At 37.2% G+C, this 14,613-nt stretch overlaps 1 protein-coding gene across 3 annotated transcripts in view; it reads right to left on the bottom strand.

Annotated features, from left to right (window-relative positions):
- RICTOR (RPTOR independent companion of MTOR complex 2) overlaps positions 1–14,613 on the bottom strand; it is a 90,454-nt gene that overhangs the window by 72,820 nt on the left and 3,021 nt on the right. The window lies entirely within an intron of this gene.

The raw sequence follows: 14,613 nt of genomic DNA, 5'->3' as shown, positions 1-14,613 counted from the left end.
TCAAGAAGGATCAATTTGATTTATGTTTAGAACCAAATCAGGCATACTGAGTTCTCTAGAATAAATGCTAAAGCCCCTGGAGAAGAGAGACTTCTATTTTAAAGCAGATTTTAATCAATATGTTTGATTTACAATTGACAAAGAAATCCATTTAGTGTCTGAAACTCCAGTTCTAACATCTCGTAACTGAACAGCTTTATCCTTAATCTCCTTGTAATTTAAAGACAAGAAGTAAACATAACAACAGAAGTAAAAAGATAACATGTTACTGCCGCACCACTTGACTTTTTTTCCCTCCAGACAAAGTGTTGGTGGGATTTGGGGAAAACAAAGCTCTTTTCTGCGCTCCGTATTAATCTCCATCTACAATCACCCTAAACTGTAACTAGAGGGCTAGGACTTTTGAGTGACATGGGAAGTGAACTACAAGGTATACGGGGACAAGAAACATCATGCCCTTTCTTCCTCAGGGTCCACTATTCCAACAACAAAAAAAACTCAACCAAAACCACAAACAAAGATTCAGACACCAACTGATGACCTTGCATTTTGCTGGGAAATGGAAAAGAGCTACCAAGCATGGTGAGAAGAGACAATATTGATCTACTTTTGGGAATAAGGTTGGGAGTTGTGGCAGAGTGGGACAAGCAGCACAGAGTGGGGCTGGGCACAGAGAGCTGCACGCAGAACTACTGTAACACAAACTGCAGTAAGCCCTGTACATGGTGGTATTGCAGCAGGACAGTCTTCAAACGGAGATACTTGACTGCAGGATTCTCGTGCAGTCTTGGATTAAATAGTCACTGTGTGATAGGCACTACAACAATACTATCAACAGCGCTGTAGTTCGAAATAAATGAAATATCAAGGCTATGCTGCAGATGTGAGCTCTTAGAAAGTATTACATTACTAAAAAAGGAAAAAAAAAAACAAAAACCCAACAACCTCATTACATAAAATGAAGTCTTTAGAAAAAGCCTGAAGAGTCCAAACACCAGACATCTGGAAAGCAGCAAAGAGAAGGGTTTTGTGTGTGGTACCCCACACTAACTTCAGTAAAAGAAACTTGCTTCCTACTGCAGTATGAACAGCTACAGCTGAATTTATCCTTAATCCCCTTGTAATACAGCTGAATTTGTGGCAACCACAGAATTTTTTACTTCCCTGTTCACCCTGAAAGGATATTTGTTTATTTTTTATAACACAAAAGAAATCAGAAGTATCAGAAATGTAAAGAAAGCACCTCCTTCACCACCTCTCTACAAACCAAGCTGAGTTTTTAATCACCTTCTGCAGTTTAAAAACTTTAAAAAGCAACAAATTTGAAAAAGCAGACATTAACTAGCCATCTCATCAGGATATGTCCAGAACATACTTGCAAAGACAAGACCCTTTATATGCGCTACCATCAGGAATACAAAACAGTATTTAAAGAACACAGCACCTGAACTAAGGTGTGTAAACCTGTAAATGCATTGCAGTCAACGGAGATCTTGCCTATCAGCCAATGAAGTCGAAAGCAATTAACCTGATTAGCTGCAAGATGCCTTCTCAAGCATAAGAGGAATCAGTTGTATTGACTACACTGCTTATAACAAAACATTAGCACATGTACAGACATGCTACTGCCACAACACATAATTGTTACTTTTTGAGACAAAGGATCAGTGAGATTTTGGGGAGGCATCAATCTCAATCATCACCAGCTTGGTGTGAAATGTCCTTTTCCACAAATTTAACTCACAGCAATAAGCTAGATCAGTTGTTGGATACTCAGCCACAAGTGCACGCTGAGCTAGCTTGCACTGCACAACAGTATGCATAGTGAAACTGACATCCAATGACTTTGAACTTAAACTGGAATACATGCATGCACCTCTTTGAATCCCCACAGTCCAGCCACTGAAAACAGAAAATCTCTGATACTATCACAGCAATTAGAGACAGTGAAAATCTTACTAGATCCATCCCAAGTTCGGGATTCCTCTGCAGAGTTTACTTTTCCAGGGCTTAACTCAGTTTGAGAGGTTTGCAGTAGCATAAGCCATAAAAATGAGAACAAGAGAAACACTAAAAACAAGCAGGTTGTGATAGTTACGACACTACAAATAGTCTACACCACAGCCCCTAATTTCAAGGGAACATTACAGTAGAGGAAAATTAGTCATAATTTGGTTTCTTTATAATACAGTTTGGCTGATTTCTATGCTTTGGCCTGCCTTAGGTAATGGGCAGGGGAACGCTCTCCAGAATGTTCTACTTCAATTCCCTGGAGAACAAGCAGCAACAATAACTTTCTAAAATGACTAGAAATATGCTTAGAAGTTTTAAGTGCAGATGGCTACATACTTCAGGTAAACCTCTACCGAAACTCAGCTCACTATATGCGCTGATTAAAATGCACATTAAGATCATTTTACTCTACATGTGTGTGAAAAACTGCAATTACAGCAATATCTCCTCACAGAGTCCTCTTCGTGCTGAAAAAAACTCTCATTTCTTGAGGGACAGAAAAGTTTGAGGAAAGCAATTTTCACAGTGTTTAGCAGAGCAGCCAGGTATTTCCCAGAAGCTTCATCAGCAGACAAGTAATTTGAAGCAAAGTGGAGACTACAGTGTAAGATCTAACAACACTGTGAGAAAATTGAGAACACAGCAGATGTTTCCACTAGTAAATTGATAATATGAATACAGCGCATTAGCTGGCTCAGACTTTGATTATATCAATAGCACTACTGCTGCAGATAAAACAAGATAGTAATGAAATAAATACCCGCTAATACCATACTACTACAGAAAGAACTAAGACTGCAGAAGCTTTTTCAGCCAAGTCTTGTCAGTTCAAGTCTTGTTTTAAACTTCAGAACCACCTTCTTGCAAAAAACATCTTGCAAAAAAGTTAAAAAAATTGTGACATATTAAATTCAAGGAAAGACTGGCTATCCTGTTTTTCCTCTTCTGGCAATTCATCATATATTAGAAAGAAGTAGCAAATTTACTTAGTTACTGAAGCATGACTCATCTTTATTAAAAAAAAAGCCAACAGGGAAGGTAGGCAGGCCTAAGAGAACTCCACATGTGGCACATGTAAAAAATTTTAACAAAATAATAGATGACTTCACAAATTCAGATACAGTCTCTTGCTAGTCTGTCCCTTTCATTAAAATAGGCTTAAAAAAAGACTAAATACATTCTGGATTCTACCAACTAAGCCATGTGGCTTTCCCGTAATCAAAGCTCAGATCCAGCACTGCACATCTTCCTGTCACAAAATCTCATGCAACAGCACTGAAGAACTTTGATTAACGCAGAAATGGAAAAAACACGGCACAAAATGAAACTGATCTCCCAAAACAAGAAACATCATGGCCTGAAAATTTCATTCTCAACAGCTCATGCTGGTGTTGACAAAGCCTTTTGGGTTTGGGGTTTTTTTGTTTGGTTGGGTGGTTGCATGGGGTTTTTTAGTTTGTTTTTTTTTAGGACCCCACTTCAGACCACTGCTGCAGAGATTACTTAGCTCTGGTTAACCCTTACTCTTTAGCTCTTCAGAAGTTTTTACTTTTCTATCCAAAAAAAGACAAAGAAGCTCCTTGTTATAATTTTAAGACCCCTCAAAAGTCTATTCTTTCCTGACTTACCTCATTTATTACTGATATGCTGACTCATAAGGAAAAATTTCTTCACCAAAAGGGCTTTCAAGCATTGGAACAGGCTGCCCAAGGAAGTGGTTGAGTCACCATCCCTGGAGGTACTTTAAAGACATGTTAGACGTGGCACTCGGGGACATGGTTTAGTGCTGGACTTGGCAGTGTTAGGTTTATGGCTGAACTCGATCTTAAAGGTCTTTTCCAACATAAATGATTCCATGATCTCGAGCTGGCCCATAGCAAAAGATAAGTATCTTCACATTCTTTGGCATGGTACTTCTCTGAGGGTGGAGCTGCGCAAAATGACTGAGCTGATCTTACTTCTTCTGCCAAAAGATGCACTTTCCTTCCCTCTACTCCCTCCCACTGTATGATACACTCTACCCTTTACACTACTCCAGCACCTATCAACTTCACATTAAAATAATTCTAACTAACTCAGCAGCATACTTTTAATTCTTTGGCTATGTTAGTTTTCTGTTGTGTTACTGAGTCAAACTGAATACTAAAGTCTTACAAAAATCCATGTAGAAGTGGCTGTGCTAATGAGCCATTCACAGCTAGAGTGGTGGAAGCAGGACAGACCCTTTCCAGAAGGGACTTGTTAGAAAAAAAGTCAGAATTTTTTTTTTTCCTTGACAAATTGTCCCCACTGATGAACATAAAGCCACTTTGCCTCAACTCTCATCTAAAAACTTGATATATACAAACATTTTGAGCCAGCACACTTGTATTTTGCAAGAACAGCTTAGCTTGTTGATCGTTACTGTCTCATCTTCTGTGTACCTGCCTTCTTTTTCAGACAGCAACCACTTTTAAGTAGCAGGTATCTGTTTTGTGTACTTCTGATACACAAAACAGTTTCTTACCCACAACTGTTTGCGACAACTAACATCCAGTACATACAAAGATAATCTTTAGCACAGAGCGACACTGGTGTCTTTAAAACCCTATCCTCAAGGATTTCACGATTCTCTATGACTCAAAGTAATTCACAGATGTATGTATATTAAAAGTCTTCAAAGTTGTGCTGTTGTTTTGTTTTTGAACTCTCATAACCTTTTAGGGCTTGAATCATTTTTTCACCCCTACAGGACTGTGACATTGTTCTTCCTCAGTGAGAATCATGATGCGTTCTGACAGATCCTATTCTCCCAAGAGAAAGAATACCACAGAGCTCCAGCTACACAAAACAGCCAGCGCTGCATCTAATGCAGGGATGAAACAGGACCAGCAATAGCTGTATTAGCACAAGTGACAACCCCTTTCCCCTGACAGATTTAGCAGAATTGTTTGACAACATTCAGTACACTAGCAGCATGCCAGTTAACTATTCTGTTACGCATATGTGAACAAAAAAAAAAACAACCACCAAACAAAAAGAATGGTAGGCTCTAGCAAACAAGTAATTTAGGAACTCTGAAGTCAGGCATAATAAGTTAAACTGAGGCATGTAAAATTTATATGCATCACTTGGTAGACGCTAGGACAGTATCTACATACAGTAAGTAAACTCTGACGTGAGAGACTGCACTAGCAGCTGCTATCACACCTACTGGAATCACAGTGCCAAAAGTGAAATAAGAGACTAAATATGCCTAAAGACTTCCTTTAAAGGAGGAAGTTGTACAGTTAAGCATTTCATCATTGATTAAGAACACAAGAGATATCTTCCTCTTACTGAAAGAAATAAATGGATGATCCTGGTGAACTTACTATAAACCTCTACATTAGACATTTTTAAAGTCTAAGTGCTAGGCAACTGTATGTTGCAAAGCTGTTCTTAGTGGCTTGTTAAACTACATGCTGCCAAAATGAAGGAAGTTGAGTGAAACACACACCAACTAGAAACATTAATGCACTTTTCTTCATTCCTACTGAAATAGTAATGAGTTATCAGTTAATAAAAGCAATGAAATATTAGAAATCAGTTAGTTAAAGGTGTCTATATAAGCCTAGGTGACAGGTAATCAATCTGCTACAACACTTTTTATCAACACCTTTAATAATGAAATGAAACACCAATGAGGAGGCATATCCTGCCATCATCAACTTGCTTAAAAAAAGTAATCAGGACAATTATGTAATCTGTCATAACATGAAGTATTCTTAATTTACATCTAATTCAAAATGTGGAAACTGACAGAAAAACAGCCAAGTTCTGAGAACAAAAGGAGAAGAGAAAGCCACATAAAGCAAACTGCATGACAGACGTGACTCCTGAATTATTTATACTGATGCATCAGCTTCCCCACACCAGATTGAAAAAAAATTAGTGAACAATTTACATTCAACCTGATTTTCAAAACCACAGTAACGTAAATGGAGATATACCTTCAGTCTAGACATACAAGGTAAAAAACACATAAACTGTTTGTAGCATCAAGTTTAGATAGCTACTATTATGTTGAAAAATGTACTGAATACTAAGCCTGACAGACATCCTCTATGATCACTATTAAAATGCTTTTATCACACCTGAATCAGTTAAGGTGAAAAATATTTTGCACTGGCATAGTGTGATGTTTATGTGTTGCGAAATAATTCTCGTAAATTTTAGATTTTAGAAAAACCCACAATGTATAAGAAATCTTAGCAATCGAGAGCATCCCCTTGAAAAGTACAGGTGATCAAACCCAGCAATTTGTGTAGAATGTACCTAGAGATAGATTTGATTCCTATAGCTTCTATAGGTAATCCATACAAAAAGCACTTTATTTTGAATACAGTAACAAAGAAGTTGTTCATGTTCATGAAAACAGAAACAACAGATAAGAACTCAGATTATTCTCATTCTTGCTGCTTAAAAAAAGCTATGAACAGATGAAAGTGGCTCAGTAACGTAGGAAAAAAAGAACCAGACCTCGTCTCTTTCATGGCAGTCAGCAAAGAAAGCAAAAGAACTGTTCTTCCTACATCAACCAGGTAGCAATTAACCTTCACACACAAAACAAGAAAAATCTAATAAATAGTAAGCAGTGCAAAAGACAGAATATCCAAGGTAGAATCAGCAATCGCTAGAACCTCAGATAAGAAGAAAGTCTTCTACCAGGGTTACACTTAGGAGTCTAAGCCTTCATAGTTAGCTCTGTACATCCAGACATGCACATATGACGTTCTGTAAATAAACAGGAAAGTAAAGTTTGAATGCCTACTGTAAATGTATAGATTTCTCTTTTGCAGATGTGCATAGAGTATTTTAAATTAAAAGGTAATTTTGTTCATATTCTTAAGTATGTGTAAAGATGACAGGAAATACTCATTCTGGTGTTGCCATCATCCTGAAGCAATGACAGCAGTTCAAGGACGGACCACATTCCAAATTACAGTCTTAGAGCACTACTTCTAACCAAGAGCCTGAGATTACATGCGTAGAAGAGCCATCCCTACATTCCCACACTTGGAATTATGTTAGTTATTCCCAGTGTGTGATCTTGTTATGTCAGATTTGTAGACAATGTTGATTTACTGCTAAAACTTCTGAAAAACAGGTTTTATAGTTGAAATGTTAACAGCTTTTCTACCATCTAAAGCTACAGTATTACTACTTCAATAGAAGCACAGAACAAAGCTGAAGATGGGCCACAAATTATTTGGCATTGCTAAACCTAAAATACCTTTAAATTTTGAACACAGAAAGAGAAAACTGAAGGACCATTCCAAAGAATAGCTACAATGACAATTTAAAAATTAATTACATATATCTTTTGATAAACTATTCTTTCACTGCTTTATAGCATTACACAAACTACTGACCTGCATGAATTTCCCCAGAGACCAATTATGAATATAGTATTAAAGTTAGGTACCAAGGCAGGTTTAAAAACCCTCTTCTTTAAATAACTTGCCTATTCATAGAGAACAAATGTTTGATTTAGTCCTCCCTTTACATTTACACTAGGTCCTCAACTCTCAGGAAGACATGATGTTAATGCCAAGAATCTTAGCAATCACTCTTGGTATATACAGTCTTTATATACCCGATGACTAAAACCAAGCAGGGATTGTACTGTCCTAACAAAATTTCTTTCATTATGACCCTGTATTAAACAGAAACACAAATTCTAGAATACACAGTTACAAACTCTAGAAGAACTTTCTCTAAAACTTTCCAAAGTCTTGATGTTCAAAAGGAAGAGGGAAAGAAACAAGACAACAAAATGAACACAAACGGAGGCACAAAATGCTGGAGGCCAGAGAACACTCCATAGCAGTGTGACTATGTGTTTCTTTGCCCTGTTGTTATAACTCTCTCCTCTGCATTAATTATCAGCTTCTGTCAGAGACAGGACACAAGGCTGGAGCAGTACAGCTGTTCTTACATTCAAAAGCCAGTAAAAGGCTGGAGAATAAGCCATAACATTGGTTATGTTGGTATACAAATCAAATTATACTTTCCAGAACATCAGCTATGAATTTGAATGGTGTATGTGAGTTTATTGTAATGGTTTAGAAAATTATCTTCAATTCCTCCAACTCATTTTCTTCTTTTTTTCTGCCACCAATTCTGCATTCTGATCATGTATTCCTCTGAATATTCCCAAATTGACAAGCAAGTTGGTAACAGTATTACCAACGTTAGAAGAAAATTTGTGAAAGGGAGAAAAAGGATCATTTTGATATATATGAATATATTGAGTATATTCCCAATTAACAGAGTCTTCTCTGCATCATTTTAATTTGTTCAAGAATCCAAATTCATAAATGTTGTCCAGTTAAATGGCCCTTGCAGATACACTCCATGCTGCCAGGAGGCAGGCTCTGTCCCCAGAAATGCCTTGTTACACAGGGTGTCGTTTCAGGAAAAAAAAAGCAAAGCGGCTGTAGGATCACCCAGTTTGCCGACGAAGACACGAAGGCCAATTTGGCAAGACATGAAGGAGCAAAATAATAACATGCTCAAACATTAATAAAGGTGCACAACTAGAAACTGCAAGTAATCCGCAAACAGCACTATCTGCAGCAGGAAACCTTTAAACTGCGAAAAATGTATGATATGACAACTACCCCCTTAAAATGCTATAACCAGAAGATTTCAGAATAGCACACAGATTGATGATGCTTGGGAACTCCAGTCCTTTGCACCAGAGACAGGACAGGTCTCATCTGTCTGTTGCTGTGACTGTTCAAGACTTTTACTCTTTCTCCTGGAAAGGTCATTTTCAGAGAAGGGACAGGAAGGACCACATTCATGAATTTCACAACAATATATAAGTGTGATTCTTTAAACACAGACAACACCTAATTCGTTGGTCAATTTCAACTTACAAAAGTCTATCCCACTGAAGTAACAGGCTAACCCCAAAAACTGAGATGGAAACACCGCATTTATGTAAACACTAACTTTTTTTCCATTTCTTTTTTTTTTATATTTCATGAAAAAAAAAAAAAAACCCAAAGAAAAAACCAAAAAAACCACTCAGTAAGTCTACCCACAAGAATCACATATGGTTTGCACAGAGGAGATGAACACATCCTAAATTCTCTAGATATGAGGTTACTAAAGCTGAATTCTGACATCACTGATACTCAGAAGGTAACAAAGGAAAAAGATTATAGATCTAACCTTTTTAAAAAAAAAAAAACACACAAAAAAACTAACTTTCAGGCAACAGCTGTTCTTGATAGTAATCTATCTGTATGAAGTAGTTATTTAATACATGTATTTTTGTGTAGTCTGTGTACACTTCAAGCAGAAAATCAATCTTTTATGCAGCTGAAAAAAACCCAAACAAAATCCCTGTATTGTTCACTACACATTTTACATGAAGCAACTAATGAAATTATTCTTTGTTACTCTTTTATGTTTTTTGCACAAATCAAGCCCATATTGTTTTGCTTTAAATACCTTACCTCTATGTAAAGTATCTCTGAGTAATCATTCTGTAGTCTTAAATCAACAGCTGTAGTTTATTTGTTGTGAAATTTATGCAGATGGTGTATAGAAATGTACCTCTCTCATTTTAACCAAACTAACTGACAGCAGCCATTTGAAATACGGGTGAGTAGCTGTCCTAGCTCATTTTTACCGTTTTGCCATCCTTTTTGTCTGAGACTCACAAGGTTACTCAAAGTACCACTGATAAACAGCATGAATTTCTTTAACTACCCATCTCTCCAGCTGAAAGGGAATTCAAAATCTTTGTGCTTTTCATTTTACATTTCAAACAATGAAGCATATTTAACTTCTACATAGTAAATAAAATAAATGCAGTAAAACCAGCTTTCTGAACTGCTACAGGAACAGCTACCTGAATAAATGGTCAGATGTCACCAAAACCATAGCAGTAAGTAGCATTTGGACTAAAATGAGCTTAGTCAAGTCTAGATAGTGAAGAACAAAACCAGTGAATTTAGGAACAGAATCTATCACTCAGACTAATTAATTAATGAACAATGTTGATTCCAAGGATATCACTCTTCAGGTAGAATTTAGGAGAAGAGATTTCTCATAATAATTACTTACCCAAAACTATTCATGCCACTGTTGAGCTTGCTACACTGGTGAATATAAGAATGTGAGTCCTACAGAGCTTTGAGGTATGTGCTAACAGTAAAATTCGGTTGCATAACTAAGAAAATACAATTGTAAGTAGGATTTTTTTGTTCTCTGGGCTTGGTTTCATTGTTTTGGTGGTTTTTGGTTTTGTTGGATTTTGGGGGGGGTGCTTGTTTTTGTTTGGGTTTGTTGTTTGTTTGTTTTCTTGTTTGTTTGCTTTAAAAAAAAAAAAAAATCCATTTTCTCTCTTATACATCTTTACCAGCGTTCCTTCTCTTCATCAGATGTAAAGATCTGGAGAATACACTCTTCACTAATCATGCTCTGAGGTTATGTTAACTCTTGCTTTTTTCTTGATTCATTCTATCCAAATTCTCCATCACTATAACAGGTGGTTAACAAATTAATAAAAATAAAAATTCTCCACTGTGCACGAATACATTGAAGCTACAGATTTAAAAACTAGAACAAAATATATCCAGTAAAACAATTTGTCATGTATCAGCCAGCACTTGTGTAGAGGTGTTATGGCACCTTCCCTTCTGTATCAGAACTCATCGCAGGAGTGTTGTTCAGTGTGCAAATTCATCTACACTATGGTATAAGCACCTGCCTGCCTGCAGTTAAAAACACTTGCAATGAAAAGCAAACCTCTTATTTTATCTAACATTTTGTGTAGCTATCACAGCCTCAAGTCACATGCTTATGTCTTAGTTGTAAGAAACTAGCTGGTTTTAAGGTAGATGACTCGTGTCATTTATTATTTCAAAATAAAAAAGTCTCAGGCAGGAATCTCAATTAGCATTTAAGATTAAAAAATTTACCTCATTTTTCAGTACATTCCACCAAACTAGTCAGCCATCATTTCAATATCAATTCTCAAGCCACCCTGTTCTTTTCTGCAGTATTTGGGTTTGTATGGATATAAACAGTTGGAAAACAGCAGGTTTTCATTATAACTGACTATTTCACTTTTTCCTCACTTGAAAGAGAAAACTCTACCTGATGTTGAGTTATGTTATCTCTTCTATGTTATTAGGGGCAAACTTATGAGACTGCTAGGTAATTGGTAAAGTATGCACGAAGGTCATGAGATTGGGCAAGTAAGTGATGTATTTCTTTCTGGGAAGGCCATCGTTGACATAGCTTCCTTATTTACTGTAATTATGATAAGGGGTGTGTTTCTTTACACAGCATCTACACTGGATAGACTCTGACAAAAAAAAAATCCTGAAACTAAGCATAGCATTAATCTCAAAAGGGGGTGGGGTAGAGGGGAAGGGAGGGAAGGGAAAAAGAAAAATGAGGAACATTTATGACAAAGACTAAAACATTCATATCAAGAAGGCAGGAACTAGAGATATTGGTACTTTAACAGGTTCTGAGATTCGTAAGATTCAAATGACTCTGTGGGGTGTGGGGGAGAGGGTAGGAAGTAGAATACTATAATGCTGTGGAAATACAGCACAGCTTAAACACCTAAGAAGATACTCATACCAATCCAAATTGCAGAACAATCTCTTTTGTCAAATATAAATAGAAACTATAAGATATTAGGACAGTCATTTTATTCTCTGCCCTTCAGAATGAGGGCTGACACTTCTTGACTACTCTGAACCACAAAAGCAAAAAAATAAAGAACCCACCCACAAAAACAAATCTAGAGATGCTGCACATAAAAACTTTAGAGACTGATATGAACGCAGATCTTGAAAGACATGGTAGTGCCCAGCTCCTACAGATACCTTAACACTAGGTAAGCAAGTTGGAAGGTTTTTAAGTTGCCTTTTGTTAAGTTTGTTCTTCATTAAAAACACTGTTCCTGTTTTCAAGAAATGAAAAGTGAAAATATTCTAAGCACACACCATCTTAGTAACTCTGAAGTTTTAAAACTGTAAAAGTAGTAATACTTTAGAAAGCAAAGCCAAAGGTACACAAGAGTCATTAATCTAACTAGGCCAGTGTACTCTAGTCACCAAAACAATAGTCAGCTAAAGGGCAAGTACAAACAGGAAAGCTAAGTGCATGCTTCATTTTGCAGAGCGTATAGACCCTGCACCTGTACCTCTTTTTACTTTAAAAACCTAACAAAAGGTAACACGTTACCCAAAAAGTTGGCAGGCCACTATCACCAATCGGTTCCTTTTTGGTGTCCGCATATAAAAAAAATCAATATAAAAGAATAATGCAGTAGAAAATTTCTCAGACAGCAAGACAAGATCTCTCTCCACTGTTTTTCAGGCTGTTCTTTTGTATCTCAGAACTGAAAAAAATGTTATTAATTATTTTCTTGCTCCTATTACAGCTTTTTCCATAGATTCACAAATCAGGGAGCAAAAAACTAGCTGTTTCTCTGTGTTGATCTAACACAAGTATTCTGCTATGGTTACCCATCACAGTGATGGCATACTGCAAAGCAAGGGTGAAAGGTACCCACATATTTTGTTTATTTGTGTATTTTTAAGGTAATGTTTTGACGGTGTGCTGTAGCCCCACTCCTTCCTTTTCAAGCCAGACCATGTACTGCAAGAGTACAAAAAGAACTAAAAGGCTTTCTGTAAGTCTTGCCATTAGTGTGGAAGAATTGCCTTTGAGCCACCAAGGAAGAATACAGCAGATACCATTTATGCCCCAGTTCCCCACTGCCTTGCTGCAAGCACTCCACTCCAGAACAAGTGGGGTTTTTTTCCCTCCTCCACTACTTGGGCTCTCAGTAATCAGAGAGGTGCGCAGTGTCCCTTCCTGCTTCTTCCGTACTGATGAAGGAAGCTGGGAACAGCATGGTCATCAAATCTCAAGCTGGATTTGGAAACTAAATTCATCCAGCCTTCTCTGACTATCCCGCAAATAACCCTTAAAAATGCCCGACATTTTTGTGGGCTGTAAACTGCAAATAGCATCCTGAGATGTTTGCCCTGCATGCAATGCATTACATTTTGCCATGTGGGCACATGGAACCAAATACAACATGGTTTAAAGTGATGAAAGCACACTACAAAAAATAATACAGTTCAGATCTCATGAATTATATGGAACGTCTGTATCTTTTATTTTTACCTACATGATAGGAGAAAATGATGGACAGTAGAGGCAGAAAAGGAAAATGGTAGTTTTGCAGATAATAGTAGCCAATTTTGTGAAACATTCTCAGGGAGAAAAAGGCAGCTTTCTCAGCTACTTTGTTCACATCTGTCTCATGTAGCTAGAAGACGCAACATTTACAAAGTAGAGAGAATTGGCTGTACAAAAAGAGCTGCTACATCTAAGCATTACCTCGTAATGCATGTTTGTGAATAATAAATGAAAGTACTGATGTTGGAGACAGGTACATTTTGGTTAATTAAAAAGTACAGTACCAGAAAGTGAAGACTGTTGCCCCAAAACGGAGGAAATGAAGACACAGAGACATGAATAGTACTTGACCATCAGCACTTGCTACTCTTGTATCTCTCTAAAGCTTATGAAAGGTTCTTCACGCCACTGCAGGCTCAGAGCTACAGGAATCCAAGAAAACTGGGATCCCTTGAACGAAGAACATTTAAAGGAGCCTAACTACAGATAGAGCACTGTGAGATATGGTTCTTCAACTACCAAGTTCTAAACTACTTAGGCCTTCACCCAAGGACAAGAGCTGAAACTCAGAACAACGCAAGAGATGTTGGTCACCCAAGAGAATAGGGAGATTCAGCCACAGAGGCGAGAAAAGAACTTAGCAGCAAATGAAGTGTGGATTACACAAGTCTTTTACAGAGCTTTGAGCTTTGAGAGGTATATACATTTCTGTAATTCAGCTTGGAATACCTGTAAAACAGTCAGAAACCAAGATGAATTATGCTAAAATCATGTAATACTTGTACCGTGACTACATACACAACCATGACCAGACTCAGTGCAAAAATTCCTACTGAATGCACTAACCTAGTCAGCAACTCCAATTGTCCTTTCTGGCCTTAAGAAGTTACGAGGTTGATTTCAGTAGTCTAATTAAACCAATCTGCCTCATCCCACTGCTAATTCCTTCCAGATGACTGTAATGGGAGTTGCACTGGTGGCGGAGTCTGTCCTCCTTTTCCTTTTCTGTTCTATTCTGAGCAGGTAATATAACACAAGGCCAAAACCTGAGTACTCTGAATCCCAATTATTAACTGCAATTTGTAATCAACAGAAGACATGTGCTGGGGACAATTTTTCCAGAGTCAATCATCCTTTCAGCAAACTGATTTTCTTAAGAAAATTACTGTCCCAAAGAATTTTCTTTTGGAAAAATGGAAGATTTACCAGAATCCTCTTAAAAGATGGAGGACAGCCTGGACTGAGTGGCCCGTGAGTTAAAAAAAAGAAAAAAAAAAAAAAACAAAACTAAAAACCAAAACACAAAGCGAAACAAACAAACAAACAAATAAAAAACTCAAACAAACAAAAAACCCCAACAACCACCAAAAACACCAAGGAGAAAAAAATCCT

Source organism: Strigops habroptila, chromosome Z (genome assembly GCF_004027225.2).
Source record: "Strigops habroptila isolate Jane chromosome Z, bStrHab1.2.pri, whole genome shotgun sequence".
Taxonomy (NCBI): Eukaryota; Metazoa; Chordata; class Aves; order Psittaciformes; family Psittacidae; genus Strigops; species Strigops habroptila.
The sequence above is the reverse complement of the archived record's forward strand: the minus strand, read 5'-3'. Positions and strand labels throughout refer to the sequence as shown.